The sequence below is a fragment of the Podarcis cretensis genome (assembly GCF_951804945.1).
Source record: "Podarcis cretensis genome assembly, chromosome: 8".
NCBI classification, from domain to species: domain Eukaryota; kingdom Metazoa; phylum Chordata; class Lepidosauria; order Squamata; family Lacertidae; genus Podarcis; species Podarcis cretensis.
The window spans coordinates 78,145,556-78,166,996 of NC_137177.1; the positions used below are offsets into that span (position 1 = coordinate 78,145,556).

At 42.0% G+C, this 21,441-nt stretch overlaps 1 long non-coding RNA gene across 1 annotated transcript; it reads right to left on the minus strand.

Moving 5' to 3' along the window:
- Window positions 1-11,584: 11,584 nt before the first annotated feature.
- Window positions 11,585-13,852, minus strand: LOC307221892. The gene is made up of 4 exons (XR_013841585.1): window positions 13,553-13,852; window positions 13,062-13,203; window positions 12,240-12,351; window positions 11,585-11,778 (listed from the first exon to the last, which is right to left on the minus strand). It is a non-coding gene; the product is annotated as an uncharacterized lncRNA (long non-coding RNA).
- Between the last annotated feature and the right edge of the window lie 7,589 nt (window positions 13,853-21,441).

Sequence of the window (21,441 nt, forward strand, 5' to 3'; positions counted from 1 at the left end):
GGAGTAGGGCCTTCCTCTTAAGGAGACCTCTGGAGAGAAGGGAGTTGACAGGAGTTGGGGTGTGGCTTTAGTAGCTCCACATCAAAAACCCCAGGGTAGAAATAGAAGAGTTGTTGGAACAAAGTCTCTGTATCACTTCTGTGCACAACCCAACCATGGACTGCTCTGACTTTGACACTAACCTGGACTCTGCTTACTTGGACTTTGATCTTGGATGGGCCCTGGATACTGCTTTGCTTGCTGCCCCGTTGGTGTTGCTGCCTGTCTACCCAGGGACCTCTTCTTCACCCCAGGATCTGATAATAACATTCTCCAGTGGGCTGCCTGATTGTGATATCTAACTGCAACAGAACACATGTGCTTTTCCTCTTGGGACAGAGATACCCTTCTGTGCAGATCCATGTCTAAACTGCCATGTGTTCCCAAGTGCTTTTGGAGAATGCAGTGTGGCTCTTCTGTTCAGAACCACTCCCCCCTTTGAAGGTTAGCACTCTTCTCATCAGCAGATACACTCTTAGCTCAGTATATTTATACCTCTGACTGCCACTGCAGTATGTTGCCCCAGACATTGCAAACTTCCTTCCACTCTTCTCTGTTAGGCTGATTGCTGTTGTTTTCTTTTGTTGTGCTGTGTCCTTTGAAAGCCTGCTTCTGGGTTTTAATCCAGGAGTAATTAAAAAAGCTTTGTTGAATGATGACATTCACTCCCACAAGATATAGTGATGGCCTCCAACTTGGATGTTTTGAAAGAGGATGAGACAAATTCATGGAGGAGAGGAGGGCTATTGATGGCTACTAGCTGCAATAGCTGTGTTCTACCTCTACTGTTAGGGATGCAGGTGGCACTGTGGGTTAAACCACAGAGCCTAGGGCTTGCCGATTAGAAGGTCGGCGGTTCGAATCCCCGTGATGGGGTGAGCTCCCATTGCTCAGTCCCTGCTCCTGCCAACCTAGCAGTTCGAAAGCACATCAAAGTGCAAGTAGATAAATAGGTACTGCTCTGGCAGGAAGGTAAACTGCGTTTCTGTGCAGTTCTCTGGTTCGCCAGAAGCGGCTTAGTCATGCTGGCCACATGACCTGGAAACTGTACGCCGGCTCCCTCGGCCAATAAAGTGAGATGAGTGCTGCAACCCCAGAGTCAGCCACGACTGGACCTAATGGTCAGGGGTCCCCTTACCTTTACCTTTACCTTTACCTCTACTGTTGAAGGCAATTTGCTTCTGAATTTCAGTTGCTGGGAGCTGCAGGCAGGGAGAGTTCTTGTTGCACCCAGGTCCTGCTTGTGAGCTTCCTACAGGTATCTGGTTGGCCACAGTGAGAATAGGATGTTGGACTAGATGGGCAACTGGCCTTATCCAGCAGCTAGCCTCTTCTTTATTGAGCTACCAATGAAACCTTACATATTTCATTCTTTTGCATCAGCCTGAGGCATCCAGGCACCCTCTGGATGCTTGTGCTGGCTTGGGCGGATAGAGGCAGTAGTCCAAAAGATCTGGCAGGCACTGAAGGCTGATCTGGATTGAGCAAGGCTGGAGCACCCTGGGGCCCTCAAGATACTGTCGCAATGGCCAGGAAGGGAGGTTGGTTGGGGAAGACTGCTTTAAGCCCATACATAATTCAAAACATCTCTCTTTAATGTGCAACAGAGGCTCTGTAATCTGCCCCTTAGGCTGGAAATCTTTTGAGAGCAATGCCTAGGTTTGTTTTTCTGCATCCACAAACACCCCACTGGCCTCTGCTCCCCTCTTCATCTGCACCACGATGGCACCTGTTGTTGTTTTTTAATTTTTAAAACTACTACTGTGCTTCCTGTTGTGAATATTAAGTATGTGAAATGAAGCAAAGGATATCCAAGGCAGGGCTGCTGAAGTTATTCTTATTATTTTTATTAAAAAAGAGCGTATGAAAGCTAATTGCACTTGCATATAAATAGAGGTTTTAAAGAATATTGTCCTCTTCGTGATTGCAATGTAAATATTAAATACTCAATAACTGGAGGCCCTGGAAATGAGAGGAAGTTACCTAAGACATCCCAGTAGGATGTTAAATTGAGTTTCTTTTCCCTGATACACACACACAATATTGCAGTGCCTTCTGAGAGTTATTCCATGTGCAAAACCTTAATCTGCTTGCAGTGAGTGGGGCACCACTCCTGACATTGTGCCTGCTCATCTGGCTGTGTCCCAACCAGCAAAGTCTGAAGGGGGAGCCAGTTGTACTTCTGAAGGATCCTTCACTTAACAAGGTATTTGTTTAGAGCACTTAAATTGGAGTCTTCAGCCAAAAAGACTCCCAGACCAGCCTACCTGCAACTGAGCAAAACAATTCTCTGCAGTCTTACTATCTAAAGGGCACAGCATGAAAGGAAAGAGAGACAGGGAGGGGAAAAAATCAGACTCAAACACCAATTCTTAAAGTAAAATAGCAGTTCTTGTAATGAACAACTGAGATGGAAACCAGCTGAGCAGCAAGAGGAGCCTGATGGAGGTGGTCTTTCAGAAGAGCTGGTGGCTTGCAAAGTATTGGAAGACACAAGAGTTACCCACCCGAGAAGAATGGCAGACGAAAGTGATGGACTATATGGAATTGGCTGAGATGACTGGCAGAATCTGGGACCAAGGAGAAGAGTCGGTGGAAGAAGATTGGAAAAAATTTAAAGTATATTTTCAAAAATATTGTAAAATTAAGGACTGTTAGAAAGATGCTGGAAAAAGAAAATTAGGTGGTTTTGGTAGAAATGATATAAAGGACTAAGTAAAAATGAGTTGATGAAATTGACAAAAGAGAGGATGTTAAACTATAATATATTAAATTAAATTACTTAAATGAAAATAAGGTTGGAAGGATTTGCTGAAATAACGATTTGAACTAGAATACAAAATTGGGAGGTGTGAGGAGGTCAAGGAAATAAGTAAAGGAAGAAAGTTATGTAAAGGTTTAATCTGCTCTTTTTCTTTTTTAAGCGAATGCATTTTTATTATTTATTATTTGTTTTCTATTGCTGTTGTATTCTTTTTTATGTATTTTGTATTGTTCTTTTTTCTTTTTGTAACTTTTAAACTCCGAATAAATATTATTATTAAAAAAAAAAAGAGCTGGTGGCACGAGCCTTCTGCTTACCACTGAGAGCTCATGGAGGCTAGTGGCTACTGGATGACAGGTACAAAAGAGGAGGATTGATGGAGTACAGTGCTGTGCCAAAGACTTCTCGCGGCATTCTTCTTCTGCAACCCTCTGCATAGGGATTTCAAAGACATAATTTCTGAAAGGCAACACTTTGTCCTTGATCTTAGGCAAGTAAAAAAGAAAAAAGAAAACTGGTATTGAAGAGCTGTCATAAGGGGATACAATGAAATTCAGATAGGAGGGATCCGAGGAAATCAGTTAACAATGAAAGATAAATTGGGTTGTACAAGTAATATGTGTTTAATTTTTTTTTTCTTGTTTTAGTGTCATAGTATGTTTTCTCTGCTTAAAAAGCAGAGACATCACCTTGCCAACAAAGGTCCGTATAGTTAAAGCCATGGTTTTCCCAGTAGTGATGTAAGGAAGTGAGAGCTGGACCATAAAGAAGGCTGATCGCCGAAGAATGGATGCTTTTGAATTATGGTGCTGGAGGAGACTCTTGAGAGTCCCATGGACTGCAAGAAGATCAAACCTATCCATTTTGAAGGAAATCAGCCCTGAGTGCTCACTGGAAGGACAGATCATGAAGCTGAGGCTCCAATACTTTGGCCACCTCATGAGAAGAGAAGGCTCCCTGGAAAAGACCCTGATGTTGGGAAAGATGGAGGGCACAAGGAGAAGGGGGCGACAGAGGACGAGATGGTTGGATAGTGTTTTCGAGGTTACCAGCATGAGTTTGACCAAACTGCGGGAGGCAGTGGAAGACAGAAGTGCCTGGCGTGCTCTGGTCCATGGGGTCACGAAGAGTCGGACACGACTAAACGACTAAACAACAACAATGTTTTCTTTTGTGTGCTTTTTTTCTTCTATGTTATAATTGTGGAAAACTTTTTTTTTTTTAAAAAAAGAAGCACCTTTTTTTTTGGCTCAACGACTTTGGGGTTTGTCTAAAACCAGGAGTGCCCTGCTTTTTACTTTTTGAAATGTGGCAACCCTACCTCTGCCCAGCAACTGCTGTTAAAATATGTTGCATTCCGAAACCATCAAAGGGGAAAGAAAATGTTGGCGAAATTATTATGGGTGGGTGCAAAGTTTTTGTTGCACTTGCCTTACTTTCAAAATGTCCTGCCTTTCCTTCTATAAACCGCCTCGCTGGTGGTACGCACTCTGCAGCCTTCATGGCAACCTGCATTTCCAGCAAACCCAATGGTGGACTCAGGTAGGTAGGGGAAGGCAGCCTCCTTTATTCAGAGAAAGGACTGTGCCCAGTGGCAAAACCACTGCTTTGCTTGTAAAACGCCCTGGGTTCAATCTCTGCCTTTGCCAGGTAAGGCTGGGATAAGGATCAGAAATCCTGGATAGCTGCCACCAACCAGGGTAGACAAAACTGACCTAGATGGACCAATGGTCTGATTCAACAACAACAACAATCATTATTACGGTCCAAAGACCCAACAAATTGTTGCAAAGCAGTACACAATTCATACAGCCTACCTCCAGGTTAAACAAGCATTTTGTTCAGAATATAGGGATCATTGGTTCTTGCAACCATCGATAAAAACTTTGCCACTGCTAATGTTCTAGCATTTGTCCGGTCTTCCAACAGGAACCTGACATAGTGAGCCTCTGATTTTCCTGGGAAAGGTACCAGCAAGGGTAGTATCAGTTCAGCCCTGGCTTGCTCATATTTTGCACAGTGCAACAAAATATGTTTTATGGAATTGATGTCTTGAGCACACAAGCAAAGTCTGTCCTGGTAGGGAACTCCTCTCAACCTGCCATCCAACACTGCAGAAGGAAAGACTTTTAGTCTGGCTTTGGTGAAAAGCCTTCAATAGTTTGGTACTGTCAGGTTTTTAATGTAAGATGTTAACTTAAAGACATGCCCATATTGTACTCCTACTGCCAGCAGACTCACTGATTCAGTATAAGGCTCTTCAAGGAAGAGCCAGAGCTCAGTGGTAGACCACCTGCCTTGCATACAGAACGTCTCCTGTTCAATTCTCAGCATTTCAGCACCCCAGTTTGATTCCCTGGATTGCTGCTACCAGTCACTGTCACCTATATGGCGCTGGCTGGAGACTGCTGGTGCCTTATCCCTGTGGTAGGCTAAAAGTGTGCAGCCAGGTAGTGCTGTGAAAGAAACATGGGCGAGCTGCTGCCAGTCAGTGTAGACAATACTGGGCCTGGTGCCGAATCCCAAGGGAGCAGAAAAGACTATTTATGTATGTGATCATGAATGTTATTGGCCCAGAGATGCAAAGAAGACAAAGTCCCCACCAGAGAAGAATGTAAGATGAAGCTGATGGACTATACTGAAATGACTAAAATGATGGAAAGAATCAGAAATCAAGAAGACCAAAATTTTAATAGGGAATGGGGAAAATTTATAACTTATCTTAAAGACCATTGTAAAGAATTAAAACCGTTAGTAGGATTGGAATATCACTTGTAGTTTAAGCGTGAATTCTGGATACAATGGAGATGGAAAAGATTTTGGACTATCATAAAAATGCAGAAGGAAATGATAAAAAACAGGACCCACAAAGGGGTGGATGGAAGCCCAGGAGATTCCTTGGAATCTTGTTTTTTATGATTTATGTTTGATATATCTCTGTAAAATTTTAATTTGAAAAACCAAATAAATATGATGATGATGATGATGATGATGATGATGATGATGGAGCGTCTCCACCTCCATCATTCTGCCCAGACACTGAGGTGCAGCGCCGAGGGCCTTCTGGCAGTTCCCTCACTGTGAGAAGCCAAGTTACAGGGAACCAGACAGAGGGCCTTCTCGGTAGTGGCGCCCTCCCTGTGGAATGCCCTCCCACCAGATCTCAAAGAGAACAACAACTACCAGACTTTTAGAAGACATCTGAAGGCAGCCCTGTTTAGGAAAGCTTTTAATGTTTGATGTATTACAATATTTTAATATTTTGTTGGAAGCTGCCCAGAGTGGCTGGGGAAGCCCAGCCAGATGGGCGGGGTATAAATAAATTATTATTATTATCAATATTGGGCCTGCTATATGAAAAGGATACAAAGCATTTTTCTACAGGTTCGATTCTTTTAAGGGAAGTATATATCACCCTATGTATATTTGCTGTCTTTTATAGCCTTGAGCTAACGCATGGAGATGGGCTCTCACTGCCATAGCATTCAGTCCTTCCTCTGGCTTGGCTGAATGTGTCGTGTGGAGCTCTGCCACGCCCTGTGTGCTATGGGGGATCCTTCTCACATGCCACTTCCTGAGACATCAACACACCAGGAAGTTCGCTCGTTCACAACTGCATAGCTATGCTGTGCGATTCTGGAGAACCCCGCCTTTCCCCGTAATAACGGACGCGATGAAGGGCTGCTGGTTAATTAGCATATTTAATTAACTGCAAGGCTTACCTTCAAGCTTATTGTTTGAGTCAGCAAAGGGGAACTCTGGGTGACCAACTGCAAATTTGCCTCCCAGCTAAGCTCTGTAAGCCTTTGAAAAGACAACGCGGGGGGGGGGAATTGGATTGCTCAGTGCATATTAAAAAATGCTACCCATGAGGAATGAAGGCTTTGGGAATCATTCCTAACAAGGGGCTGTATTTAATTTTGATCTTACTCAGAGTAAGCACACTGAAGTTTATGGACCGTGGCTAACTTATGTCCATTAATTTAAATGGGCCACAGCGTTAGACTTAGTTGGACAAAACCCAAAATTATTACTGTTACAGGTGGCACATAATATTTTTTCCTCAGTTGTAAGAAACCAATCTTTTAGCACTTGCACTTTGGAACTCCCTGCCTTTTGATACCTGGCAGGTTCCTTCACAGTGTTTTATTCAGCACCTAAAGCATTGTTTTAAGGCAAGCCTATCCAGACATGTAAAGGATACATGGTGGGTTATTGTTGCCTTTGTTGCTGCTTTGTTATTGTTTTTAGCCACTGTCAATTTTAATAAACTTTTAGATATTATTAATACCTGTTTTAATCAATAACTTTAATGTTTTATTTCATATTGTTGCAAATTGCCTAGAGGCTTGTTTATTTTTTTTACAACCAAGCAGTATATAGATTTTGGTAGATGAAATAAATCAATAAAATTATGAATGTATATATCAGTTGATGTCAAAGCAGGCTTCTGAGCCATTTATGAATTCTAACAATTCGTTGAACAAATGTGAAAATGCAAACACCCATCCTTTAAAACACACAGTGAAACAATGTTGAAGCACTGAGTAGACTGGAGGTAAAACTTTCTGCTTAACGTGATGCTGATTTTGTGATGTGTTGTGATTTTGTACCAGATGTCAATCTAGCCAGCCCTGGTCTAGAGTCGGATTTGTGCTGTTTTGTCGCATATTGCCTCCTGTTCCATTCCACAGCAGTGTCAAGATAAGAGACTCCCACAGTTAAGACGCCCCAAAGGCAATGCGATAGCAGTCTTTGAAATTACAGAGTTTCAGCACCTTGGAGAGAGCTGCTTCACTCCCCCCCACAGAAGAGAGGAAGAAAACTCTTGTTGACGAGATGAGCAAGTTCAATGCATTTTTTCGCATTTGACATACAGGTTTAAAAATAATAAGGACGGGAGCATTAGCCAGAGGCTGGGTTGAGGGTGTCCTCAATAATTATTAGGGTCACAGCAGGTGTGGAGTGAAGGAACTTAACCCACCTCCAACTCAGAAACTTCAATTGGTCCCCAAATGCAGTGTCCAGATTACAGGCTGGAGTTCTGTTTAAATCACATATAACTCCCATCTGAAAACAGCTGCATTGGTTTGGTGGTTCATTTCCAGGCTCAATTCAAGGTGCTCAGGCCCCAAATAACTGAAATACTGCCTCCTTTCCTACAGAAACTCTCAGGTGCAGTGGGGCCCTCTTGGTATCGGTAGTTCCACCACCCTCAGAGGTTCGTGGGGTGGTGGCCTGGGAAAGGGCCTTCTCTGTGGCAGCCCCTAAGATGTGGAACTCCCTCCCCACAGAGGGCAAGCTCATTATACAGTTTGCAGTGAAGCCGTACCTCTTTACCTTGGTCTTTGACACCTGTGATGTACGTTTTCAATGTTATTGTTGCTGCTGCTGTTGTTTTGTTTTTTTAAAAAAGATTCTGGTTAAAATAATAAAAGGGAGCATTCCTTGGATGCCTAGATCCAGGTCTTTGGTGAGAGAATCCCAGCAGAGATTTAAAATCACAAAATATGCAGCAAAGTCAAGCATGAAAATATAGACTGTTATACCTTTAAAATACCCCCTACCAAGTTCTTTCCAAAGTTAAAAAATGTTTACTTGCAAACTCTTCAAAAGTCAGATTCACATGTTTTTCCATACTGCAGCAAGAAAACACAGGCAGTAAAGATTTATGTTCCAAAGTGGTGAGAGTTTCCAAATTATTTGTATTTGTATAGAAACACAAAGATGGCTTGCTTAAGCTATGTGGTCTAAGCTTAGAGCAGCCAGGTTAGACATCCTTACTGGTAGAGTTCACCTGGTGGAATGGGGGAACAAAGGGTTTGATAACACTTCCTCCCATTGTGATGGGGAGTGACCTAACAGATAGCTTACTCTATGGTCTTAACCCCTTCATGCACTAATTAGAGTTAAGGTTGTGGGTTATATGAGGCTGATTATACCACATTCAGGACCAAGTCTATTTGTAACTGTAAGTTTTACAACTGCATTTTCAATTGTTGCAACATACCCTGGGACCTCAGAATGAAGAGTAGGCAATGAGCTAAAATTATAGACGTCATAGTAATAAGAACAAGAGACAAGTTTGGGGTGGACTGGTATTTGTGTATTGATTTTATAAATAGCCAGGAATCTGGTAAAGCAGTTCCAACTATGTATATAACATACAGTACTTTGGTATTTTAAGGAGAAAAAAGAGGACCCAAAAGAGTTAGACGAATTAAGATAACATTTGGTGGATCTAATTAATGGGGACATTTGTTTTGATTATATGTTATAGAAAACAATGAATGCTGTCAAGGAAAAGTTAGTCTTATAAATTACAGGAGATTGAATGTAATGTTAAATAGAAGATTATTAATCCTACTTGTAGAATTTATTGTGCTTTAAAGAAATGTATTCTGAATCCTGAAATATAGGTTATGGAGGGAGGCAGGTTAATTTATATTTATACTTTAATCAATATTACTTTTGTGTTTCATTTTCATATGGAATAATATTAATATTAATAATAATCCATGCTCATTATGCTAAGGAACTGGGTCCCCTCTTTGCTATAGTTGCATGTTATTCTACAATTTAGGTGGTGTTTTTCCTTATCTGAAGGGAAATCCAGAGTGACTCAGAGGTTAATAAAGATACTATAGAGTTGTTGTTGCTGTTGCTGCTGCTGCTGTTGTTGTTGTTGTGTTTGTCAGCTTGAAGTGTTATTTGAGACTGTCAGAGGTATGGAAATAATGACATGGTTAGTGGTTTAGAAAACCTGGAGCAACTGGGCACGTTTCCCCCTGGAGAAGAGAAGATGAAGAGGGAGCGGTGATTGCATGCTTCAAAAACACAAGGACCCAACAAAGAGAAGAGGGGGGAGGTTTGTTCTCTTTTGCTCTGTCTAGAGACAGCAGGGCTAGATCTTATGGAATGAAGCTAGAGGAGGGGAGAGCTCAGCTGAACATCAAGAGACACTTCCTGGTTTTCTGCATGTTGAAGCTCATGGCTTCCATAGGGCCACCGATCAGCTGATTGCCAGTGCTTTAGACACTCTCTTTGGCCTCTCCCAGCCACCTTTGCATTTGCTAAAAGGTGTGGCTAGCCCAGAATGGTGTCACCGACCAAATGGGGAGTCTGAGTGGGCTTTATTGGGGATGGAGGGTCGCCACCCTTGCCCTTGCCCTTGCCCTTGCCCTGGCACACAAACACAAACACACACACACACACAAACACACAATTTTTAGAAAAGAAATGCACTTTTTGTGGCTAGAACTGCAACGTGAAAATGCCCTGCAAAGTGTGGCATGGACAAATTAATGAAATGGAAGGTGTAGAAATACCTTGCAAAAAAATCAGGAAGGAATGTGGGGTGTATGCTAATTGTCATGCACTGTCCACACAGCATCCCCAATAGGGATGCGTAATAAATGCCAGATATCCTCTGACCTCTGTGTGAGCTGAAGGCAGCCCTGTTCAGGGATGTTTTTAATATTTAACGCTGTATTGTTTTTAATACTTGATTGGGAGCCGCCCAGAGTCGCTGGGGAAACTCAGCCAGATGGGCGGGGTATAAATAAATTATTATTATTATTATTGAATGAATGAATGAATGAATGAATTTTATTATTTCAGTCACAGACCAGTTCCAGCCCACATACCATATCAAGGAAGTCATAAAACACAATTGGGATACCTTTGAATTTGCAATTAGGTATAACAGGGACAATACAAATATAGCAACAGTTTAAAAATATATAAATTAAAACTTAGTCACTAACATATAACATAAAATTATCATTTAAAACCTTAATTATTATGATAGCACAGCTTATTTCCTAAGTTTTCTGGCAATAGCACAGAATTTAGCTACCCTTAACGTGATCTCAGGATCCTTGTCCTCTACCAGGGATTTTTGACATTTAAGTTCAGAGCTTTGTGGAAGGAAATTGGGAGGAAGCTTCAATTAAATGCATCACCTGGAGGAGACCCCTCTCAACTTGTGATTGGCAGGCACCAAGGAGAGTCCATGTAGTGGCCTGGAGCTGTTGAGCAGCTCTCTTCATGGACAGAGGGACAATGGATAGGATCCAGGACTGGAGTCTTCCTTCACCCCAAGGTCCTCCCCCACCTGCAGTCCATGTGGCATCTATCAATACAGCCTCTGCTCCTCTGTTTGGTGACAAGGAAGAAGACAATGTGTTCTCAGTTCTGTTGGATTTCCCTGTGTGCAGCAAAGTGGAGACAATGTCCAGCTCATTCAAGCACCACAAGGCAGGGAACAAAACCATTCCTGGCCCAATGAAGCTGCAAAACACTTGCTGTAACAGACGCCCCATATCATCCCCATCTTGCCAAGCTTGTCCTGGCTATTGATTCTACCTGTGTTATGGTCCGTCTGTTAAATTGCATTGCTGTTTGGAATGAGACCTCCTTAGCAGATGACGTGCCTCATTTGTAGGTACAGGTGACTCTCAGCTTATGGTGGGGTTAAGTTCCAGTGACGGTGCCTAAAGTCAAAATGGGAGGTAGTCAAAACATGTTGGGTTCAATGGTAGTTGGGATTGCAAAAGTTTCCAACCCACCTGATGCCCACACCCATTCTGCCCATTTTGCAACGTAAGTTTCAAGTTGCCTGTTCTAGAACTCTTTTGTGGGGACCTGAAGTAGGCAATCAATGTTAAGGAGAGTCTGTGGGACCAGAAAGGCCTGTTGGCACTCCTGGACAGACATATTGTAGGTTTAAATTCAATACACCAAACGGCAGGTTTGAAGGTCATGATTTATTTACCATTTCATGGTTCTGGCAGGTTCTCTGAGGCAATGGGGTGTTGTTTGGGGTGCCCATGAAATCTGGGTTCTGGGTTAAAGGAATAAGGAAGCAGAGGTGGCATGCATTAGGCCTTTGACATATTTTGATGAACCTGCTTAGCATATGGGTTGATTCCAGTCTCCTTTTCAGTTTTCCATGACCAGAGTTGCCTCTTCACCTGTGAGGAGAAAGAAGAGGGGAGGGGAGGCATACCTCCCAGAGATCAGGTGAAACTTTCTCTACCAAGCAGGCAGCAATCACAGAATTTGAGATCTGGGTGGGACTTTTAGTCTAATGCCCTCCCATGACAGAAATCTGTAGCATGATACCCTCATTCACAGCTGGTCAACCAGACTATGTGCAGACCTCTCATCCCCAAACATCCATCCTTATGGAATTGGATCCATTGTCTCAATGCTTTTACCACCACAAATTGCCCCCTAGCATTCCATCAAAATCCCCCCCCCCCATAACTTAACCCCATGAGATCCACTCTTGCCCTTTAGGATTGCAAGGAACAATTTTTGGCCTCAATTTTAATCATGGGAGGCAAAGGCAGATTTACAGATGCATGGAGATTATTCAATGCACTAATTATTCTTGTACCCCATCCCACACAATCTACCAGTCCAAACCAACCTGCTCCATGCTCCCATCAGAACTTGAGCTCCTTGTCATTCTCAGCCTTTGAAATGCCACTCATATCTTCTCCCTCAGCAGCTGATCTTCGGTAAGTACCAAAAGGACAACCCTTTAAGTAGGGAGAGATACCACTTAATGCCTGTGAGTCACATATTTCAAGATGGTTTGACTGCTTCAGCTTCTTCTTCTAGATTCTAAGCTTCACTGTGTACAGAATCACATGCCCAGAAGGGACCCATGGACATCATCTAGACTGACCCCCCACCCAACAGCTACTGCTGCTCCTCTTAATAATTTATTCTTCAGGTGAAACACAGACAGCTCTTTTGACAGCTCCTCAGAACACTTTAGTGTCCAGTGTTTGGAGTTTTGTTTAACCAGTTACACACCAGAATATTGTGCCTCTCAAGGAAGATTGGCAATTAAAATTAAGGAAATATGCAGAAATGGCAAAACTCATTAGAAGAATAAGAAATCAAGAAGAGAGACTTCTTAAAATAGAATGGGGTAAATTTATTGCCTGTTTGAAGACACATTCTAAACAAATTAAAATATTGGCGGTTAAGGGAGAATCTGTAAATATATTTGAATTGGATATGCAGTAATAAAAAGATATGAAATAAATAAACGCAGAAAAGAGAGGAGAGAAATCAAGGAGAAGGTAAATTCTACAAAGGTTCTGCTTTTCTTGTCAAAATATTTGTAAAAACTGAAAATGAAAAATAAAATTATATTTTTTAAAAAAGTATTGTGCCTCTCAAGGAAGGTGGATGCTCCAACCAATGGTCTGAAAGGATGGTTTTTTTATTTCATACTTACTGGCTTCTTCTTTTTCAAAGTCACCGGCTCTGGGGTTACCTGAGTCCTTACACTGCAGATGACAGCCAGAACAAATAACAAGATCATCAGATGCTTCATGGTGGATGGAAATGGATCCTGCTTCAGATCAGCTGAAAGGAAGCTAAGAGGGAGAGGCGGGGGGAGCCTTAATATGATCATAGTGGTGATTTATATCCCACCCCACCCCCAAGGTGGCTTACAGATAAAAATGCAAAACACAAGTAAAATATGGAGAGCTAAGACATATGAAGGATTTTCATTAACAAGCAATTAAACTGCAATAGAATTAAAACAAAATCTGTTAAAATACAGATAATAAAATCAATAAAAACATCACAGCATTATAAAAGGGCTTGCAGAATGAACAAAAGGAGACTGTTTGGGATAGGGATGGGTGGAAGGCAGGAGGAATTCTCAGCACAGCACTAGTTGAGCCAGCAGAAGGATGGATGGAAGGAAGGATTTCTTACCAAGCAAGTGCTGTTTCTTCTAGGGATGAAACATGACTGCTTTGGCAGAAGCTGGCAGACTTCTCAAACAAAGAAATCTACCTTTGGCTGGGTTCCCTAGTCAAGCAACTGCGAAAGATTGGTGCTCACTCGACCAGGAAGACATGTTAGGGAGCGTCCTATGACTTGCTGGTCTAAAGGCCTTCTAATTGTTGGTTCTACATCCCAAAGGCCAAACAACACATTCACATCACTTGTTGGCATCTGTTCAAGAGTAAAGCTAAGCCACTGGAGAATCACGGTGCCTGCTGTGGCTGCAGAAACCAGTAATGTTGTTGTTGTTTGATTAGATTTATATACCACCCTTTGTTGTAAGATCTCAGGCAGGATTAAAAACCAGTAAATAAGTAAATCAAAATAGCAAAACAATAAACTCACCTTCCCACAGATACATTTAAAAGGCTGTAGATTTTTAATCCACTGAAGGCCTGTTTGAAGAGGGAGCTTTTGGCTCGGTGCCTAAAAATCTATAATGAAGGTGCCAGGCAAACCTTGGGGAGCCACTACAGAGTAGACCCATAAAAGCAATGGAAAAAAAAGGAAAAGAAAAAAAAGATCATACGTGCAAATCCTGACTAATCTCCCTCTTCAGATCTGGGTTGCCTCTTGTTATAGCATTCTCTACACAGAGATTGGGCATATCTGGCTTTTATTAACCATCCTTGGTGTGCATGTTGTGTTGATGTTACACGACAAGGAGCATTCATGTGTTTCTTTTCCAAACATTATTGTGCCATGGCAAAGATGAGGAACCTTCAGCCCCAAGGAGGCCCACCCCATTTCACCCATTCTGGGCAAACTTCCCATTCACCTGACATCTTATCTATGGTCAGGTATGGACAGATGCAAAGGTGGCTGGGCAGGGGCAAAAGGGGTCTCTGGAGCACCAATTATCAGCTGATCCGTTTCCCTTTGGAAGCCCCAAGTGCTGAGCTTCAGCGTGAAGCAAAGGGCTTTTGGAAAGGGGCAGGGGAAACTCCCCAATGCAGGACTTGGAAGCCCCCCAAACCAGCTTGTAACCTCCCAACATCATCTTCACAATTCCCCACTAATCCCCCACTTCTGATCGGGGTGCCTCATGGTGCATTTGAAATATCACAAATTGGTGGGGGAATATTAACCCCCAGCTTGTACCATGGTACCTCGGGTTACAGACACTTCAGCTTACAGATGCTTCAAGTTACAGACTCCGCTAACCCAGAAAGAACTTTGAACTTTGCTTCAGGATGAGAACAGAAATCGCACGGCGGCTGCAGGAAGCCCCATTAGCTAAAGTGGTACCTCAGGTTAAGAACAGTTTCAGGTTAAGAACGGACCTCCAGAACGAATTAAGTTCTTTACCTGAGGTACCACTGTACTTAAGGACACGGTTGCATGACTAACGTCTCTTGTCATTGGAGAACCAATGAGGTGATGAGAAATGTGAAGTGCTTTGGGGAAGTAACTCCCTGTGCCCTGTAACAGCTTGTCCCTGGCGGAACGGGTGTGTGAGTTTCAAACATCAATGAGCATCTTAATCTTGATTAAGATCAAGATACTGATAATCTGGATATTTAAAACAACCAAAGGTGGGTTCTTCAGCTCAACACATCTCTTGACTTCTCTGAAAGCAAACTTCCTTCCATCTCTGGAGAAAGAGTGAAAGACCACTAGCTTGATAAGAATCCCATTTTCTCTTTCCCTCAGCCTTAGATTCAACCCAGTGCTGTCCTGGCTGTTCCCCATAAATACCTGGAAATAAGAAACTGCAGATGGAAATGCTCTGAGGGATGAGGAAATGTGGGCAAATATCTCCTGAGTGGAGTGCTGGGTTTTACGGCACTTTTCAAATGCCTGATGTGTTTATTAGTGCCCTTTCTTTTATTCTGAAAATGATTTTATCATGCAACTTTATGTATAATTGTGTTTAAATTAGTGATTAACAGCATATTACTTAAACATCTTTCTATTTAAATATGTTATGTATGCTTCTTTTTAAAGTTTCCCTTTATTGATGCTCTTTAATGAATAGTTTTAGATGGTCCTTTTTGCTTAGGGAAGCACCAAGTCAATTTCTGTCTGCAAGACTGTCTGAGAATTCACCAGAAGAGGGTCAGTATTTTCTTTAGAGAAGGGGGCCATCAACCAGACTGGAGGCAGGCAAATGTTGTCCCCATCTTCACAAGGGGAAAAGCAGAAGATGCAGGGAACTACCAACCTGCCAAATGAACGTAACTTTCGATCCCTTATTTACATAACTATCTACAGTATCCCCCTGCTGGCCCAGGGTGAGAACTTCAGTACATAACAGAAAGAGAACATATCCACATGGTGCTGACCCAAAACCTTGCGCATGCACTATGTAAAACTTCACTACCCCCTCATCTCCCCCCCACTCTTCTCCCCAAAACTTATACTGTACACATTAAAGTCTCACAAAGAATATAAAGTCAGATCAAAGGATATATAGTTTTGCAGACTTTATGATCTGAAAACAGAACTGGTGTATGTACTAACCCAAGAAAATGATTATATCATGTCTCACATATAACGTTAACCAGTCATTCTACCCAAATTATACATAATACATAATTATACATAATTTGGGTAAAATGACTGATTAACGTTATATGTGCCTAAGATAAGGCCAACTGCTTCCCAGCTCTGCGTTATGGTTCCTGTTTTCAGCAGCAATTGGAGTTGGGATTGTCTCCAGCTTCAAGGGATCTCATCTTTGCCAACCCCTTTGTGTGTTTTGTTCTGCAGATAAGATGTCACTTTGACTCTTCCTGGAGTTTAGGTAGGTTGAGGAGCAATTCAGGCCGGGTCTTTTAAGGTTGGTTGGAGACTGTTGCACTGCTACCTGATCCAGCACTAGCACTTTGAATGATTTGATCTCCTGGCGACCCTCAGCTCAGTCCCTCTGGCCTGAAGGCTCTTTGGGGGGCAATGGCACTGCTAGAGATAGAGAGCCACTGGAGGTCAGCTGGATTTTCTATGAAAGTATGGCTGTCTAGACAAAACAAGGGACGTGGCATTCTCAGAAAGATTAGCTTGCTGGAATTGTGTGGAATGATGAGAAAGTTTCTAAAGGCAAATCTGATACAGCATATTTGTCTTCTACTGTTTACATGAACAAGAATGCACATGGACAACCCCAAGGTGGCTATCACCTATGGAAGCAAAGGCTCTGAAAAAACTTAATATGGAGACTAACTGGCCAAAATACTGGGAAATTTTGGAACAGGAGGGCGATAAATTGAAACTGCAGAGCTATGAGAAACTTAAAGATAAGGTGCGGGGTTGGTTACACTACTTTCAAGTAAGAGAGGCCTACAATTTGGATAGAAAAATTGGCTTCCAGGTGGAAAAATTAAAATTAGAAACAGAATTGTTAGAACCCAATGCTAAGATATTATCAAGAATGTATAACCTGCTGTTGAAATGGAATACTGAGGATGAAACGGTAAAATCTGCTATGATAAAATGGGCACAAGATGTTGGACATAACATTATGTTTGCTGACTGGGAACAGTTGTGGACCACTGGGGTTAAATGTACGGCATGTAATGCCTTAAGAGAGAATATTATGAAAATGATATACAGGTGGTACATGACCCCAGTCAAGCTTGCAAAAATCTATCATTTGCCCGATAATAAATGTTGGAAATGTAAAGAAACTGAAGGTACATTCTTTCACCTTTGGTGGACGTGCCCAAGGATTAAGGCTTTCTGGGAAATGATATATAATGAAATGAAAAATGTATTTAAGTATACCTTTCTGAAGAAACCAGAGGCCTTTCTCCTGGGCATGGTCGGCCAATTGGTGTCAAAGAAGGATAGAACTTTCTTTATGTATGCTACAGCAGCTGCAAGAATACTCATCGCAAAGCATTGGAAGACACAGGACTTACCCCCTTGGAAGAATGGCAGATGCAAGTAATGGACTATATGGAAATGGCAGAAATGACGGGCAGAATCCGAGATCAGGGAGAAGAGTTGTTGGAAGAAGATTGGAAGAAATTTAAAATCTATTTACAAAAACATTGTAAAATTTTTGAATGTTGATCACATTGAAATGAAATGAATGGGTTCTAGTAAAAAAGGTAAAATAAGAATATGAAAGAAGGGATAGATATTAGATGAAAATTAGGAACAAACAATATGTGAAGAAAGATAATTAAGGATAAAATTAATAAGAAGGAATTTGCTAATTAATTTCAAATTGGAATACAAGAAAGGGGGGTGTGAGGAAGTCAAGAAAATAGGTTTATGAATGGTAAGAAAGTAAAGAGAGGGATTTTCTTTTTTTAACTTTTTGAATTTTCTTTTAGTGTTTTAACTTTTTTCTTTTATTTTTGATTTTTTTCTTTTTTCTTTTTATTCTTATATGTCAACTGCTTGTTTTTAATGTATTCTGATGTTTTTTTGTACGCTTATATTAATTTGTGTTTTTCTTTATGTAACTTTTTTCTTTGATAAAACTTAATAAAATATTTTATATATATATATATATATATATATATATATATATATATATATATATATTGCACATGGACTACAACCTCCAATGAGTCAGGCCGCAGAGTGGAGGGCATCCCTCAGTAGCCTACATGCTGCACAAGAACTTTTGCTCATATCAGAGATGTGTTCTACGTCTTACTCTAAATCATCAGTCAAGTATGATTTAGTTGAGATTCCTGCATTGCAGAGGATTGGATGATCGTCAGGGTTCCTTGCAATTCTACAATTCTATGATTCACTTCCTCAGATGTTTTATGATATTATCCTTTGTAGTATGACTCTAAATGCTGTTCCGGATGTTACTCTTGTGGCTTCTATTGCTCCTTGTTTATTGTTTTCTGAATCTCAGTCAAAATATAATTGCAAGTTCCTCCCCCTTCTCCTTTCAGTTGATCCAAAGCCAGCACCAACACCAGCTCCATCCATCATGAAGCGTCTTGTGATCTTGCTGTCTGTTCTGGCACTCGTGAACTATATGCCATGTGTGGGTGGAGCGGCCTGTATGAGGGCGGCTGTAAGTATGAAAGGCAAAGGAAATCCTTTCACATGATTAGTGGGGATATCCTTGAACCTGAGGTTCACCTGAACTTAGTTCTGGCACCTCTAGGTGGGTGCCATTGTCACTAGAAGAGAACAAGGGAGGTGTTCAAAATGAGTTCCGGACTGTGGAGAGGCATGGCAGACTGGCAGACATGGCAGACAGATGATAAAATCCAAAACAAAAGAAGGCCAGAGTCCCGCTAGGAGACATTCAAATAAGGTAGAGGCTCAGTGACTCAGGAAACTGCAGTCAGTTGGCCTTCAGGAACTTTTGCAACAGGAAAATGGTTCAGAGGCTCTCCTGGTTTTAAAGCTCAGAAAAGGCCGATAGTAGGGATTTGTTGAGCTCCAGGAAAACTCCATCTTCATGACATATGCGTGCTCAAAGCAGGAAACTATTCTCCATTCTCTACTATTATCTGTTATCATCTATTGTGATTACTGCACTTAGTATGGCCATGCTCCCTAGCCTGGTGCTCTTCAGATTCTGTGGATCCTACAACACCTCTGGCTGTTGGCCAAGCTGGCTGGAGCCGTAGTGCAAAACATCTGGAGGGCACTTTGTGCATTCAGGAGGGCTGCTGCTATTGCACAATCAACCACTCGGCTTCAATGTAAGATCGTGGCTAATCCATCTGCAAACCAATTATTTCAATGGGTGTCCATTTCTTGCTCATCAGTGGTCCACAACGTCTTCACTGTAAACCTATATCCACTGTAAACCTACATTTTCAGGACTTAAGCTGTGTCTCTTTCTATCTCTAGGGTGTAAACATATGTCGCTCTGGAGATAGGGTGTATAAGGTTGGAAAACGTGGCAAAGGTTGGTTTTGGCTGGAAGATTGTAGGGGATGGGGTGAAATGATAGTGAGCTTTTGGGATAGTCTCCATGCTTTGTCATATCTCCTTTCTCCTCCAGTGAAGAAATAGTAATAATAATAATAATAATAATAATAATAATAATAATAATGCCCTTCCACATTGAGAAATGAGATCAGCACCACCCTTATGGTCCTGATCAGGAGTCCCCAAATATATTTGTCCTGAAGGCACATGAGAGAGCAGGAGAAAGTGTTGCAGGCATAACACATTTTTTGTACACATCCTTTTTTCATCTTAACTCAGTTAAAAGTTCTTTAGATAGCCACCCTGGCTTCTTTAGGCACCTTCCATGTTTCCGTCTCATTGGTATTGCCTGAAGTTGTGCTTTTACTATCTCCCTCTTAACAAACTCCCAGCCATCATGAACTCCCTTTCCTTTTAGTATTACTGTCCATGGGATCTCACCCAGCACTTCCCTAAGTTTTATGAAGTCGGCTTTCTTAAAGTCAAGAAATTGAGTCCTAGTATGCTTGGCTGCTCCTTTCCACTGTATAGTAAACTTCAGAAGAGCATGATCACTCGCGCCTAATGATCCTTCCACTTCTACCCCACTAACCAGGTCATCAACATTGGTTAGGACCAGATCTAAAATGGCTGTTCCTCTTGTTGCTTCTCCCACTTTCTGGACAACAAAGTTGTCTGCAAGGCCAGTGAGGAATCTGTTTGACCTTATGTTCTTGGCTGAGTTTGACATCCAGCAAATATCCGGGTAATTGAAGTCCCCCATTACTACTATCTCCCTTCCTTTTGCATGCTTGGCCATCTGTTCCAGGAAGGCATCATCTATGTCCTCCGTTTGGCTTGGGGATCTATAGTAAACTCCCACAATGAGGTCCCTGTTATTCATCTCTCCCTTAATTTTGACCCAAATGCTCTCACTTTGGCTTTGAGGTTCTAAATCTTGGATCTCTTCACAGGTATACACATCCCTGACATATAACGCCACTCCTCCTCCTTTCTTGTCTGGTCTGTTTCTCTGAAATAGATTGTAACCCTCCATTATTACATTCCAGTCGTGGGACTTATCCCACCAGGTTTCAGTGATGCCTATTATGTCATATTTAGTTTGCTGTACCAAGAGCTCAAGCTCATCTTGTTTATTACCCATGCTTTGCGCATTAGTGTACAGACATTGAAGTCCATTAATCATTCCCCCGTGTCTCTTATTTAAGGATTTTTTCCTCCCACCACTAGGTCTGTGTGCTGTTTGCTCCATTTGGTCTGACATTTGGATGATCATCTTCATCAATTGATAGACTCCTACCTTCAGGAGCACTGTCTCCCTCCGCCACGTTAGTCAGTTTAAAGCCCTCCTGATGAGGTTTCTGAGATTTTTGGCAAAAACATTCCTCCCAACCATTGTGAGGTGCAGCCCATCGCTTACCAGAAGTCCATCTTCAAGAAACTGCAGTCCGTGATCTAAGAATCCAAACCGTTCCTGTTTACACCATTTGAGAAGCCAGCTGTTCACTTCCACTATTTTTCCCTCTCTCCCTGGGCCACGTCGTTCAACTGGGAGGACAGATGAGATGACAATTTGTGCATTTAATTGCTTCAATTTCCTGCCCAGAGCCTCATAGTCTCTTTTGATCTTCTGGAGGCTATTGCTTGCAGTGTCATTGGTTCCCACATGAACCAAGAGGAAGGGGTATTTGTCAGTGGGTTTTATGATTCCTTGCAGTCGTTCAGTTACATCTTGGATCTTAGCCCTAGGGAGACAGCACACTTCCCGAGACATCTTGTCAGGCCCACAGATCACTGCTTCTGTTCCCCTCAGTAGGGAATCCCCTATCACCACTACACGCCTCCTCTTAGGTTTGGTCGCTGTCAGTTCCAAGGTCACCTGCACATTCCCTGAGGACTGACTTTGCTGCTCGTCTTCATATACCTGATCGACTGTAACGACTGGTCTTCCTTCACCCCAA